This window comes from Salmo salar, chromosome 11 (genome assembly GCF_965601325.2).
Source record: "Salmo salar chromosome 11, fSalSal1, whole genome shotgun sequence".
Lineage (NCBI taxonomy): Eukaryota > Metazoa > Chordata > Actinopteri > Salmoniformes > Salmonidae > Salmo > Salmo salar.
Window position 1 is genome coordinate 110,591,595 of NC_138301.1, and position 6,000 is coordinate 110,597,594.

Sequence of the window (6,000 nt, forward strand, 5' to 3'; positions counted from 1 at the left end):
ACTAGGTTGGTAATGATATAACCTGCATTGTCTTTTGGACAGCCCTGCCACAGACACACCCCATTAATCAAGTTAAGTTTTATTAGTTGTATGTACAGGATACACAAGGTATACTCCGTCAAAGGAAATGCTTACTTGCAGGTTCCTTCGACAATACAATAAGAAATAATACAAATATAAGAATACGAACATAAAGTAAATGGCTATAACACTGGAAGGCTAAATTTATAGTCCAAAATGTACATGTGTTTTGGGGAAGCGAGATTGGGGGGCAAGTGTTCAAACTGTGCAGTATTTATCTACCATAATAAGAGCCTGGTAGCAGCAGTTGTGATGTGTAGCATCAAATCACATTTTATTTGTCACATGTGCCGAATGATAAAACCACGTATTTGGCGTTAATAATCGGTAGCATGGATAGACTACATTTACAGCCGATTGAAAAGCCCTCTGGGTGCTAAGAGGAACACCGTAAAATCATGACGCTTACAGTGAAATGCTGAATACAACAGGTGTAGTAGACCTTACAGTGAAATGCTGAATACAACAGGTGTAGTAGACCTTACAGTGAAATGCTGAATACAACAGGTGTAGACCTTACAGTGAAATGCTTACTTACAAGCCCTTATCCAACAATACAGTTTAAAATACTTTAAATTTAAAAAAAATAAATAAAAGTAACAAATAATTTAAGAATAGCAGTAAAATAACAATAGTGAGGCTATATACAGGGGGTACCAGTACAGAGTCAATGTGCGGGGGCACAGGTTAGTCAGGGTGTCACGACTTCTACTGAAGTTGATGCCCCTCCTTGTTCGGGGGGTGTTCGGCGATCGACGTCACCGGCCTTCTAGCCTCCATTGATCAGTTTTTCATTTTCCATTGGTTTTGTCTGGTCTCTTTACACACCTGTTTCATATCCCAGTAATTATATGTTGTGTATTTAACCCTCTGCTTCCCCTCATTTCTCTGTCGGTGATTGTTTGTTTGTTATGTACGTGTTGTTTCTGTATCGGTGTGCGACGGGTTATTATTTTACCCGGATTATATGAGTTTACCACACCAATCTTAGTTGATTATTTATTTACTAGCAAGCTAAAATGATGATAAAAATACACATACACAAAACACAGTCTAGGCTATTGATTAGGACTTAGTATAACGGGCCAACACACTATGGCACGTGTTACCCAAAATGGGGATTTAAAAGAGAGAGAAACAAAGAAAGTACACGAGAGAAATATACATTTTGGTTCATTTGTCAGCTATGCTTATTTAAACCTAGCCTTGCCCCGAACTGCTGCTCTTATGGGTCAGAATATAATGATTTAATTACGTGTTGGAGGTCTCAGGTGGGAAGCTCCGCGTGGGTCGTTTAGGCGTCTCAACGACGCACTTCTCCGGCGCAACTCTCTGGTTGTCCTCACAATGTCAGTGTCCTCTTGGCTTAGTGGTCTGATTTCTCCCCCTTTCTCTGATAGTGACGTCTGAGGGAGGCAGCTCTGTAGCTCAGAGCTCACAGCGTAGGAATGAAACAGCGTAGATACCACGATTCGATGGAGAGTGGAGGCTAGGTGGTTCGGCTTGAATTGACCCGCTTAGACACAGCTACTCATCCGTAGCTTGTGTAAAAAAAGATTCCTTTGTCTTCTTCCTTGTGTTTCGTTTTGGGGTTCGTTGACCATTTTGACCGTGGCTGCAGCCTGGGGTCACTTTAGACTGCATGTTAATTCTTCACTCTCCTGTCTTATACCCTCGGGTCAGAAGTGGGCGTAACCGCCTTTAGGGCAATTCTCTGGGCGTACCAAGTTAAGAGCAAGGCCTAGATTTTACTCAAATCCAATTTTAGACACTAACTTCACATTTCATCCTTACCAAAACATTCTCTTTGATTTTGATATTTTCCACACAACGTACAATGTATAAACATCAGGCATATACTGGGAAAACTCTTAAAGGTACAATGTTTTCATAATAACGTCATCTCTTAACCTTTAATAACAGTACAAAAATTACATACATTTTCATATTCCATCTATCGTCCTGACCACCATTGTGGCTGACGGAAACCATTGTTCCAAAGTCCCTCTATTGCATGTTTAATGTCCTGAGGCCAGTTCTCCATAGTGAGGCCAAAGGAATTTCTCTGTGGCCCAAGCTTTATCATGGGCGTGAGGGGTCATAAAACCCCCACATCCTCATACTCCTAGATCTCTCCTCCTCTGTTGGGGGTTGAGAGATAATCTGTAGGGTTGTGGTCTCCTGTAACCTGACATGATCAGGACAGTCATGACAATGGGAATCTCAGACGATATGAAAGAGAGGTTGAACAGGCTAGTAATAGGGGTTGCAATAATTTCGGTGGATAATTTTAGAAAGAGAGGGTCCAGATTGTCTAGCCCGGCTGATTTGTAGGGGTCCAGATTTTGCAGCTCTTCCAGAACATCAGCTATCTGGATTTTGGTGAAGGAGAAATGGGCGAGGCTTGGGCGAGTTGCTGTGGGGGGTGGAGGGCTGTTGATCAGGGTAGGGGTAGCCAGGTAGAAAGCATGGCCAGCCATAGAAAAATGCTTGTTGAAATTCTCAATTATAGTGGATTTATCGGTGGTGACAGTGTTTCCTAGCCTCAGTGCGGTGGGCAGCTGGGAGGAGGTTCTCTTATTCTCCATGGACTTTACAGTGTCCCTGAACTTTTTTGAGTTTGTGCTACAGGATGCAAATTTCTGCTTGAAAAAGCTAGCCTTAGCTTTCCTAACTGCCTGTGTATATTTGTTCCTAACTTTCCTGAAAAGTTGCATATCACGTGCGCTATTCGATGCGAATGCAGAACGCCACAGGATGTTTTTGTGCTGGTCAAGGGCAGTCAGGTCTGGAGAGAACCAAGGGCTATATCTGTTCCTGGTTCTACATTTTTTGAATGGGACATGCTTATTTAAGATGGTGAGGAAGGCACTTTTAAAAGAATAACCAGGCATCCTCTACTGACGGGATGAGGTCAATATCCTTCCAGGATACCCGGGCCAGGTCGATTAGAAAGGTGTGATCACTGAGATCTTGGTTGAAAACAGCAGAGGTATATTTGGAGGGCAAGTTGGTTAGGATGATATCTATGAGGGTGCCCGTGTTTACGGATTAGGGGTTGTACCTGGTGGGTTCATTGATCATTTGTGTGAGATTGAGGGCATCAAGCTTGGATTGTAGGATGGCCGGGGTGTTAAGCATGTCACAGTTTAGGTCACCTAGCAGCACGAGCTCTGAAGATAGATGGCGGGCAATCAATTCACATATGGTGTCCAGGGCACAGCTGGGGGCAGAGGGTGGTCTATAGCAAGCGGCAAAGGTGAGAGACTTGTTTCTGGAAAGGTGGATTTTTTTTAAAGTAGAAGCTCGAATTGTTTGGATACAGACCTGGATAGTAAGACAGAACTCTGCAGGCTATCTCTGCAGTAGATTGCAACACCACCCTGTTTGGCAGTTCTATATTGTCGGAAAATGTTATAGTTAGGGATGGAAATGTCATGGTTTTTGGTGGTCTTCCTAAACCAGGATTCAGACACAGCTAGGATATCCGGGTTGGCAGTGTGCTAAAGCAGTGAATAAAACCAACTTTTGGGAGGAGGCTTCTAATGTTAACATTTACATTTACGTCATTTAGCAGACGCTCTTATCCAGAGCGACTTACAAATTGGTGCATTCACCTTATGATATCCAGTGGAACAACCACTTTACAATAGTACATCTATATATTTTTGGGGGGAGAGGGGTTAGAAGGATTACTATATCCTATCCCAGGTATTCCTTAAAGAGGTGGGGTTTCAGGTGTCTACGGAAGGTGGTGATTGACTCCGCTGTCCTGGCGTCGTGAGGGAGCTTGTTCCAACATTTGGGTTCCAGAGCAGTGAACAGTTTTGACTGGGCTGAGTGGGAACTGTGCTTCCGCAGAGGTAGGGGGGCCAGCAGGCCAGAGGTGGATGAACGCAGTGCCCTTGTTTGGGTGTAGGGCCTGATCAGAGCCTGGAGGTACGGAGGTGCCATTCCCCTCACAGCTCCGTAGGCAAGCACCATGGTCTTAACATGCATGAAACCAAGGCTTTTACGGTTACAGAAGTCAACAAATGCGAGCACCTGGGGAGTTGGAGTAGAGCTAGGCACTGCAGGGCCTGGATTAACCTCTACATCACCAGAGGAACAGAGGAGTAGGATAAGGGTACGGCTAAAGGCCATCAGGACTTTGTCTACTGCGTTCGGAGCAGAGAGTAAAAGGAGCAGATTTCTGGGCGCAATAGAATAGATTCAAGGCATAAAGTACAGACAGAGGTATGGTAGGATGTGAGTACATTGGAGGTAAACCTAGGCATTGAGTAATGATGAGAGAGATATTGTCTCTAGAGACGTTTAAACCAGGTGATGTCACCGCATATGTGGGAGGTGGAACGAAATGGTAGGTTAAGGCATATTGAGCAGGGCTAGAGGCTCTGCAGTGAAATAAGACAATAATCACTAACCAGGACAGTAATGGGCAAGGCATATTGATATTAAGGAGAGGCATGCGTAGCCGGGTGATCAATAGGGGTCCAGTGAGTGGTTGGGCTGGCTGGAGACACGGCGATTCAGACAGCTAGAAGGCCGGGGCTAGCAAGCTAGCAGAAGGGCCTTTGAGGGACGTCTCAGAGGAAAGTTTGAGGAAAGTCTGTGCGGTGACGTCGATAGACCAGTCGTGATGGATTAGTAGGGTTCCGATCAGCAGAGGGGTCCAAGTCCAATTGGCAAAATAGGTATAGTGGCCCAAGAAATTGGCCGATGGATCTATACAGCTAACAGTCCAATATGCTCTGGACAGCTAGCGGGCCGCGGCTAGCAGCTAGCGGGCCGCGGCTAACAGATGGGCATTCAGGGGACATCGCGATGTAGAGGCCAGTTGAGTACCCCCTCGAAGCAGATTACGTCGTAGTCCAGTCGTGAAGGATCGGTGGGGTTCCGTCCCCCGTACCGGCAGTAGAAGGGGTCCGGGTATTGTAGCCCAGGAGTGGCTGATGGGCCTCTTTAGCTAGCCAGGAGAAAGGGCTTAGCATGGGCTAGCTCCAGGCTAATTGGTGCTTGCTTCGGACCGACGTTAGCCAGGAGTAGTACTCGGATAGCAGCTAGCTAGCTGCGATGATCCAGGTTAAAATGTCCAGAGCTTGCGGTAGGAATCCGGGGATATGGAGAGAAAAAAGGTCCGGTATGCTCTGGTTTGAGTCGTGTTGTACAAACTGGCGAGAGCTTTCCGAGCTAAAGGTTAGCTGATGACCGCTAGTAGTGGTTAGCTGACTACTAGCTAGTAGCTAGTGAGCTGGCTAGCTTCTGTTGGGGGATTCCGGATTCGAGGTAAATAAAAATACTTTAGTAAAAACAGATCCACACCACATTGGGTGAGGCGGGTTGCAGGAGAGTATTTTGAAGTTGAGGTTTAGAAAAAAATATAAAAAAGATATGCAAAGAAAAATATATAAAACGATATATACATGGGACACAACAAGACGAAGGACAAAGACGTCTGACTGCTACGCCATCTTGGGATATGATCTGTTCTACAATGTGCCAGCAGAGCATGATACACTTTGTTGGCATAATTGATCTCTTTCAGGCAGAGAGTACACCTGGCATACCCCTTTTTAGCCACTGTATTGAAAGAGGGAAAGTGTGTGGCGTTTCTTTCACCTCTATTGGCATCCAGCATAAGTCAGGCCCAGCTCCAGCTACACTTGATCCCTTGAAGCAACGCCTCAATTTCACCCAATTCTCTCATTCTGAAAATTAACCACATACTGTAAAGGGAAAACATTAGTTCACAGATAGTAGTTAGTTCGTTAGCTAGATAACATTTCACACAGATTGCCAGGGTACAGTAAGCAACTAACGCATTATAACTTGAGGAATGGCAAGGAGTCGTATACCAGTTAATACTATAGCGAATTGGTTAGGTTACTAACGTTAGCTCATCTGATGTTGTAACATTAG